The sequence below is a fragment of the Cebus imitator genome, unplaced genomic scaffold (assembly GCF_001604975.1).
Source record: "Cebus imitator isolate Cc_AM_T3 unplaced genomic scaffold, Cebus_imitator-1.0 Scaffold117, whole genome shotgun sequence".
NCBI classification, from domain to species: Eukaryota; Metazoa; Chordata; class Mammalia; order Primates; family Cebidae; genus Cebus; species Cebus imitator.
In genome coordinates this window covers 9170671-9180688 of record NW_016107432.1, presented here as the reverse complement: position 1 = coordinate 9180688, position 10018 = coordinate 9170671, and the positions used below count along the sequence as shown (strand labels likewise).

The 10018-nt window shown below is 42.1% G+C and overlaps 1 protein-coding gene across 4 annotated transcripts in view; it reads right to left on the bottom strand.

Moving 5' to 3' along the window:
* The window catches only part of TMEM128 (transmembrane protein 128), a 28178-nt gene that overhangs the window by 5745 nt on the left and 12415 nt on the right, over nt 1-10018 (bottom strand). For 2 of the 4 annotated variants that reach the window (XM_017539163.2, XM_017539165.2), the window contains exon 5: nt 8402-9113. The exons of 1 other annotated variant lie outside the window; for it this stretch is intronic. The gene's annotated coding sequence lies outside the window, so the exon portion shown is untranslated. Of the gene's footprint in view, nt 1-2539; nt 2559-8401; nt 9114-10018 lie in introns of those variants that run through there. One more of the 4 variants, XM_037742229.1, reaches the window with a different exon arrangement.

Below are 10018 nucleotides of genomic sequence, written 5' to 3'. Positions count from 1 at the left end.
AAAAAAAGAACAAAAGAGTTAGACAGTGTTCATTTCTTAGGATGGGTATAACAAAGTGCCACGAACTGAGTGGCTTAAAAACAACCAAAGTGGATTCTCTCACAGTTCGGGAGGCCAGATGTCCAAAATTTAGATGTCAACAAAGCCAAGTTCTCTCTGAAGGCTCCAGTGGGGGGGTCCTCGCTGGCCTCTTCCGGTTTTTGCTGGCTGCTGGCAACCCTTAGCCTTCCTTGGCTTTTGGCTGTATCACTCCAATTTTGCCTCTGGTGACACTTGACCATCTTTCTTCCGTGTCTGTGTCTCTTTTCCTCTTCTTATAAAGACACCTGTCATAATGGGTTAAGGACCCATCCCTACTCCAATGGGTTCATTGTAACTTACATTTTAATTAAATCTATAAAGATTCCATTTTCAAATAGGGCCACATTCAAAGGTACCAGAACTTAGGATTTCAACAGATCTTCTGGTGAGAGAAAATTCAATCCATAACACACAAATGATAATCAAGATATGGAATTAACCTAAGCATCCATCAGTGGATGAATGGACAAAGAAAACGTGTGTGTGTATACACATTGTATACGTACGCAACAGAATACTATTTAACCTTTAAAAAGAAGGAAATGGCCAGGCACAGTCACTCATGCTTATAATGCCAACACTTTCGGAGGCTATGGCGGGTGGATTGCTTGAGCCAGGAGTTCAAGACCAGCTGGGAAACATGGCAAAACCTCAACTCTACAAAAAAATATATACAAAAAATTAACCAGACCCACTGGTGTGCACCTGTAGTCCCAGCTACTTGGGAGGCTGAGGTAGGAAGATCATTTGAGCCTGGGAAGTCGAGATTTCAGTGAGCCAAGATTGTGCTACTGTACTCTAGCCTGGGTGACAAAGCCAGACCCTGTCTCAAAAAAGTAAAAAAAAGGGGGAGAAATCCTGACATTTGTAACAGCGTTGAATATGAACCTGGAAGATACTATGTAAATTGACGTAAGCCAAGTACAGAAAGACAAATGCCACATGATCTCATTTATATATATATACGTGTGTGTATGTGTGTGTGTGTATGTGTGTGTGTGTGTGTGTGTGTGTGTGTGTGTGTAATCTAAAAAAGCTGAGGTCATATAGATAGAGAGTAGAATAGTGGCTACCAGGGGCTGAGGAGCAGAGAGAATTGGCGGGTTGGGGAGAATTGGCGGGTTGGGAGATGCTGGTCAAAGGGCACAAGATTTCAGTTAAGTAAGAGTAAGTTCAAGAGATCTATTGTACAGCATAGTAACTATAGTTAATAACAATTTGTAGATTTAAAAAATTGTGAAGAGAGTGGATTTTAAGGAATCTCACCACAAAAAATAAGTATGCAAAGTAATGCATATATTAATGAACTCAATCTAGCCATTCCACATGTACCCTTGGACTTCAAAATTTGGAAAAATTAATTAAAAATAAACATATAAATGTAAACTTTATTTATCAACATAAGCACCATCAAGTTCAAGATACTTCTATAAGTCATGATATAGCCATTTAGCGCATCCCTAAGGAACTGAAGTTCCTGAGAATTTAGCCATGGCAATGCAGTCTTTTACACATTATTAACTGAAGAAAAAAGGGTACCCTTTACAGATTTTTTAAGATTAGGAAACAAAAATAAGTTAGGAGGAGCCAAATCATGACTGTAATGATTTCCCATCAAAATTCTCCCAAAATTGCCTTTGTTTGATGAGAGGAATATGCAGGAGCATTGTCGTGGTGGAGGAGGACTCTGGTTTCCCAAGAGTTTTTTTGCTACAGCTTTGGCTAATTTTCTCAAAAACCTCTCATAATAAGCAGATGTTACCATTCTTTTGCCCTCTAGAAAAGTCAACAAGATAAGTGCCTGGAGCCCCCAAGTACTGTTGCCATGACCTGTGCTCTTGATTGGTCTGCTTTTGCTTTGACTGACCAACTTCCATCCTTGGTAGCCATTGCTCTGATTGTGGTTGGTCTTCAGGATAGTACTAGGAAATCCATGTTTCATATCCTGTTGCAGCTTTTTGAACAAATGCTTCAAGATCTTGATTCCACTTGTTTAAAACCTCCATTGAAAGCTCTGCTGTTGTTTGCAGCTGACCTGGGAACAACAGCTTTGGTTAAGTGGAAAATTTGCTTTCAGTCAGAATTGTGTAACCTGAACCAACTGAGACAGCTATGACACTGGCTACTGTTTCTGCTGTTATTAACTGCTGTTAATCATCAGTCCTCTTTGATTACTAAACAAGATTAATTTTTTCCTCAAAAATTCATGCATAGGGTCTCTCACTTAGGGCTTCATCTTCAGCATCATCTCACACCTTCTCAAAACAAGTTATTCATTTGTATGAAGCTGTTGATTTCTTTGGGGCATTGTTCCCATAAACTTTTCATGAAGTATAAATGATTTCATCATTTTTTCACCCAAGCTTCACAGTGAATTGCTGTTTGTTCTTGCTTCCATTTTAGCAGAATTCATGTTGCACTGATGTGGTCTCTTTTCAAACTGATGTCTTATCTTTCTTAGTGTCTCAAACTAGATCCTATTCAGACATGTTATAACAAGTTAGTACAAGTTTTACTTGGGGCAGAAAGATTTTGAAATCCATGCATAGTTCATAATATACATTTTTCATGAACTTCTTAAAGACCCCTCATTTTTCTTTTGAAATAATGTTAGATTTATGGGAGACTTGCAAAGATAGTACAGAGCATTCCTTCATTCACCTAACTTCCCCTGATGTCTTACACACCACGGTACATTTGTCAAAAGGAAGAAATTAATGCTGATAGACATTGAATCTGCCAGCACCTGGATCTTGGACTTCTAGCCTTAAGAATGCTGAGAAATACATTTCTGTTGCTGACAAGCCGCCCAGTCTGTCGTATTTTGTTACGGCAGCCAACATGGACTAAGACCCTTGAACAGTTGTGGCAACTAAAGGCTGAGGCTGGAATCATCTGAAATTTCTTTACTTACATTCTGGTGCCCAGGAATAGGAAAACACAAAGGCTGGGCTCAGCTGGGACTGTGAACCAGAGCACCTACACATGGCCTCCTTATGTGGCTTGAGCCTCTACAGCCTTGTCTCCAGGCTTTGAGAGAGAGAGGAACCCAGAAGGGAATCTAGGGAGAACAAGCATTCCAAGAGAGCTGAGCAGAAACTGCATGGCCTTTGTGACCTAGCCTTCCAAGCCACGCAGCATCGCTTCTAGCATACTCTATCAGTAAAAGCAGTCATAAGTCCATCCCATTCAAGGGATGAAGATAAACAGTCCCTTCTCAATGGGAGGCATCACAAAAATTCAGGGCCCTCTTTTAAAACCATCATAGCAGATTCTGCACCCAGCACTAGTGTTAAGCAAGCTGAGCCTTGCCTAGGGAACTTCTACGTTGCTGAATCCATGCACAGTCTGCATTCCCGCCACCAGGTACCTTGTACAATGGCCCATGGAGCAAGCACTGGATGGCTGGGAAAAGAGGCTGACAGACACCCACCGAACAAGCCACTTTGCCAACCTCCTCTGTAGGGTGCGGCCATTGGTGACCATTCACATGTGATGAAAATCTCCACACTCTGTATCCATTCTGAGATATTCATCCACATCCCTCTTCTCCCAATCTTGTCACCAATCTTCCAATTCTTTTCAAGTTACCAACCATCCAGCCAAATTGCTGGCCTGTTAGCAACCACCCATGAGACAGTGGAGATTTGTACTCGGGATGTCCCTTAATCCAGACACAGAGGACAACCAACTGCACAACTCAACATTCTGCTCACTGGGAGGGATTTCCTTCACCACCGTCCCTCAGGGCCACCAGTGGGACGGACTGCATTGCTGCAACTGTCTACTTTGGGTTGCTGCCATCACAGCATGCAGAAGCACCTGCAGCTCAGCCTAAGTTTTTCCTCCTCATTCATGAGAAACTCCCATAGGACCATGGTGTGGATGGGGAAGGAATGCAATGCAGCAGGAGTTGGTCTCAAAGGAGTCTGAACCACCTGCATGTGCAACTTACTTATGGTTTCCAAACTTACTTATGCTCAGATTCAGTGTCATCTATCCCATTTCTACTTAATAATACAGTGCTGCTCTGCAGGTCTAACTTCATGGTTTGGTGGGTCAGATAATATCCAGCTCATGATGGAAAGCTCAGGGGTCACTTGTCCTGAGTTAGGTGTTCAGTCTGCACCAGGGCCCAGTAGCAAATAAATTTTTTTCTCAAAAAATTGGCATCTAAAGGACTTGCTACTTCCTGTTCATCAGATCCAATTATATAACATCACCAGTGTAGTGGACTGGTATGATGCTGTGTACAATGTCAGGACAATCAAGATCTATATTATGGCACAGAACAAAGAGGCTGACCAGCCCTGAAGTGGGACTGTGAAGACACTGTTCGCTCTGCCTGGTGAAAGTGAAACTGGCACAGCGTCTACTATTATGGGACCCTATCATTAAGTTCCTACAAGGGAGCCCAGTTCTACGACGGCATTCACACCTCAGCTCCACCCTACAGCGACACTAGTTACCAGCTCAGTGATGCTTGCCCTTACTCATTTCTTATTTCCTTGATAAATGGAATCTTTCGGGCTCTTCCGAAGAACCTGGTGGATAGGTTTTCTAGCCTAATATAGTAAACCCATTTGAACACGTCTACTCCCTCAGAAACTCTTGGATCTCTTCCTCTATAAGCTGTCACAGCGATCTTGACATCTCATTTGTTTAATATGGGCCATTACTTTTTCCAAGTATGCAAGAGCCGTAACAGCAGTGGATTAGAATCATCTCTCGAAGCCCTTACAAGGGTGTTGAATCCTATGTCATAAGTTTTGACGAACTCTCGCTTATCCAACTTTGTATTCAGCCTGTAATCCGCACCACCAGGATCTACTCCCAGACATGCTCTCCTGATTCGCAGCAGTGCCGGTCCTGAGCACCTTTGCCACATAATCCTTCTCTTTTTACTTGGCAGGCCAGCCAGTAAAGTGATCACTCCAGTAAAGTGATATCAATATTTGCCCCAGGATATTGGTTGGATGGGCAGGAAGGAATATGGGGACACATGCTGAGGAGGGGAAGCTTTGCTTGGTGGCTTCCTACATCCTCTGAGACCTCTGCATTGTCTTGACCTCATGTCTATCTTCCAGTAAGAGAAAGTGGTCCCTTTCTGCAGGCCCAAAACGTTCTGAGGAATCTAGGATATAAGGTTATGAAGTCCATTTAAATGAATACCCCCATTCCAATTAAGGCCATAATCCTTCCCTGACTTTACATAGGATGTTTTCCTAGACTGAGAATTCAGCCTTCTCTGGTACTCTGCCAATCTTAGAATTAAGTTCTGTGCCTATTCTTCAGCTGTGTCAACTCTGCAGCTCCAGGACATGAAAGTCTCTTTAAAAGCTACCAAGAATATCTCCTACGTCTTAGGCTTTGTGAATTGTTCTGGTAGAAACACCACCAGCTCAGTCTTAAAGGGGTACAGACAGTACACAATGAAGAGTCCTCTGGACCTCACACCTTTTATGAGCAGGAAGCAGGCTGAAAGCCTACTCCACTCCAAACTTAGTTTTCTTTTTTTTTTTTTTTTGAGACAGAGTTTCACTCTTGTTACCCAGGCTGGAGTGCAATGGCGCGATCTCGGCTCACCGCAACCTCCGTCTCCTGAGTTCAGGCAATTCTCCTGCCTCAGCCTCCTGAGTAGCTGGGATTACAGGCANGAGTTCAGGCAATTCTCCTGCCTCAGCCTCCTGAGTAGCTGGGATTACAGGCATGTGCCACCATGCCCAGCTAATTTTTTGTATTTTTAGTAGAGACGAGGTTTCACCATGTTGACCAGGATGGTCTCGATCTCTTGACCTCATGATCCACCCGCCTCGGCCTCCCAAAGTGCTGGGATTACAGGCGTGAGCCACCGCGCCCGGCCCAAACTTAGTTTTCTTAAAAAACAAAGGATGATTCAGAGGATGACACAGAACCCAGAGCCAAGAGCTATCACACATTTCTAGGAAGCTGTACTGATCCTTAGTCAAGATAGGGGGCCATGTGCCCAGTTGAATTTCAGAATTGCTATAGACTGAAGCACCCCTTTCTGAATGGGAATGTTGACTGTGATTCCCTTTCTGTCCCACCACTGTGTGATCAGTGTGGATGGCAGGTAACTTGATTGTAAAAATGTTTGGAGGCTGAGCGTGGAGGTTCACACCTGTAATCCTAGCACTTTGAGAGGCCGAGGCAGGCAGATTGCTTGAGCTCAGGAGTCCAAGATCAGTCTGGGCAACATAGTGAAATTCTGTCTCTACAAAAAATACAAAACATTAGCTGGGTGTGGTGGCACATGTCTGTAGTACCAGTTACTTGGGAGGCCGAGGTGGGAGGATGGCTTAAATGCAGGAGGTTGAGGCTGCAGTGAGCTTAGATGGCACCACTGCACTCCGGCCTGGATGACAAAGACCCTGTCTCAAAAAAATAAATAAATAAATAAATAAATTAGATTAAAAGGACTCAACATCTGAAGAACCTCATCTGATAAGATCCTGGACCTCAAGCCTGAGCCCGATACTGTAATGGGATGAAACTTTTGGAGGAATCTTGGGGAGTAAGTTACTTTTGCATGTGGGAAGAATATTATTTGTAGCCAAAGATCAAACTGTGGCACTTTTAAAACATGGCCCAAAATTCTTTGACACTATGCACCATCTTTAGGATAGTGGGAAGTCATGTCCTGTTGTTCCTATTACCTAGGCCCTTAGCCCCGCCTCCAAAAACTGTCCTACTTACTGTCCTTGTTGGATGCCTGTCCAATGCGTTTTTTGCTGTAGTCAGAGACCATTTTCTAGTAGCACAAAACCAAACACAGCCAGGAACTTTAAGTCCTGTTTCAAATCCTCTCCCAAACCAGGTCCCAGACACAGATGTAGGAGAAGTTCCAATCTGGTTTTTACCCTAGTGAGCCAAGATTCCGTTATCTTTTTTTTTCCCCCCGTTCTATCTTTCTTGCCAATCCTAGTGTCCCAGCTTCTTCCGAGATGTCTCTACCCTAACTAACTAGGGTAGTAGGATAGTTCTTGATCCAGGATGCACATTACAACCACTTGAGGAACTCTTCGAACAACACGGACAGTTTTGCCTACAAATTCAATCAGAACTTCTAAGCCCTGGGTGTGCAATACAGGTTGAAAACATGATCTTGACACTGATTGTCAAAGCCAGGGTACACACTTTATCTCCAACTTTCAATTTAACTCAATATAGCTCTTAATTACTCTTACAAGTAGGTGTTCCTCCTGTCAGTTTAAAAGCAATAATAAGATTGTTTGACACCATTTTTATTTACATAATAGTTATAATAAAAGGAAAGGACCTTAGCTGAGTATGGTGGCTCATGCTTGTAATCCCAGCTACTCAGGAGGCTGAGGTGGGAGGACTGCTTGAGCCCAGGGGTGTGAGTATACAGGGAGCCATGACGGTACCACTGTACCCCAGCCTGAGTGACAGCAAGACCCCATTTCTTAAATTAAAAATAAAAAAACCCATAAATAACTTGCATAAGAATCATTTAACAGGAACCAATCATACTCTTGTTTAAACATATTTATTAAAATGTCTCTTTTTGGCCAGGTGAGGGGACTCACGTCTATAATCCCAGAATTTTGGGAGGCCAGGAGTTCCAGACCAGTATGGACAACATGGCAAAACCCAGCTCTACTAAAAATACAAATAATTAGCCAGGCATACTGGCGCACTTGTAATCCTAGCTACTCAGGAAAGCTAAGGCAGGAGAATCACTTGAACCTGGGAGGCGGAGACTGCAGTGAGCCGAGATCGTGCCACTGCTCTCCAGCCTGGGTGACAGAGCAAGACTCTGTCTCAAAGTCTCTTTTATTCTCAATTCATAGTTGAAAAAAGATTACAGGTTGACCACCTCTTCTCTGAAATGCTTGGGACCAGAAGTGTTTTGGATTTTGGAATATTTGCATTATACTCCAAAACCCAAAACCCAAATGCTCCAGTGAGCATTTCCTTTGAGTGTCATGTCAGCAATCAAAGAGTTTCAGATTTTGGAGGGATATTAAACCTGTACTGCTGAAGATCTTGCAGTTAAGTAAATGGCAGGGTGATCTGAACCAGACACAAGTGGTGATTAAATCAGGTCATTACTGGAAGCCACTTTACAGAGAAAACAATCAACATCAGGTACATGCTGTCACAATGCTTATGCTGTTTAGATTTAATGCAGACATATCTGCATTTGAAAATGCAAATACTGTCTTTATAAGGTCTTTGAAGACCAGAGTTAGCCTTTATTTCTACAGTTAATTCAAAGTGCTAATAGCTAAAAAGCAGAAGTTATTCCAAAGTTTGCATGAACAAAACTCACAAGAAAGTTACAAAAATATTTTATTTAAATGGCACAGAAAAAATATATATACTTAAAATGATTAAAACTTCACATTAGGAAATTCTAAAAACTCAATAATTTACTCAATGATAAAATCTAAAGTGATGAAAAAACATAAAATGCTTTCATTTGGTCCTGTCACCTAACGAAACTATCATAAACATGAGATTACAGCAATTACCGAAGCTGGTTAAAGGCACATGACAACATAATTCCTTTATACACATTCAGCCATTTTAGACATCCTTGTCTAAATCCCTCAAATGGAAGAGTGAACAATTTATTTAAAATATTAAGAGTGCATTATGCACCTATAATGAAACCACTTTCTCCAAAGATTCAAGCAGATTAACATTGCAAAATAGTATTTCTATATCACTGACTTCTGAAAATTTTAATAATTTAAGAATATGCAAGTGAAATATAATTTATTCAGGTTTCAATAACAGTTATACAAAGTCACAATCTTTCCCAGGAAACCACTTCATAGTTGCAAAAACACAGTGTAGCTTTTCTGTTAGGGTCTGCCATGCTTTCAGCTAGCTGGATGTTTAACCATTCACTTCAAATTTACATGTACAGTCAGGCACGGTGGCATGGGCCTGTAGTCCCAACTACTTCGAAGGCTGAGGCAGGGGGATCACTTGATCCTAGGAGTTCAAGGCCAGCCTGGGCAACAGAGAAGACCCTGTCCCTTCAAAAAAAAAGTATATGTCCTTAAATCTGAAAGAAAACCAGCATTCATGTACCAAATAAAACATTATATCTTAAGCTATTGCATTTAACACTAAAAAGCAGAGTTCACTCTGCTGAGTGAACTCTCTATCTCCATTACCAATTCATGTCAGAGAAAGAGCTCCCAAACATCTGTAAAATATCAAACCTGAAGAGTCAAAGAAGACTTCACAACATGAGAAGGGGAGGGGTGGGTGATGGGGTCGGGTGAGGAAATGTTCTGAGATGTGCACCAGCCCAGAGGCGCTGGTGGCACCATGTGTGTACAGGAAAGAAGGGCCTACGTGAGGGCTCCCAGTGATCCCGAGACACACAAGACGCATGAAGGAGACTGGAGACGCTGGCATGGGCAGGGATATGCTAGCAACTATGTTCAGACTGCTAACAGTGAGACTATATCCATTTCTTCTTCACTTGGTTACCATTGACTTTTCTTCAACATCCCACAGGGAGAACACACTGTTTGTTAGCAGAAATGTCAGTTTTCATTAGCTCCTTGAAAATTTAGTGTATTAACTTTTATTTCCATGGGCCTCAGTTTCCACATCTGTAAACTGCTGTATAAAGCAGATTTCCTGCAAGTTCTGATGTAAGTGACCTGACAGGAGGCACTATCTTTGTCCTTTTCACCACGCCCCTAAGCATCTGGAGTGAGTATTCTCAATATATACTTATTTAATAACAGAATTTTCTGACACTCAGAAGACAGCCTCCACTATGTAAGGCAGCAGATCTCAGGATGGGGTGATGTGTGGGGAGGCAGAAATTCTATAAAAAACATCAAACAAAAGCTGATTGTGTCATCTATCACATTTTTATGAGGAATCCAGGACAGTTAGAAGATAGCAGAATTTTTTTCCCAAT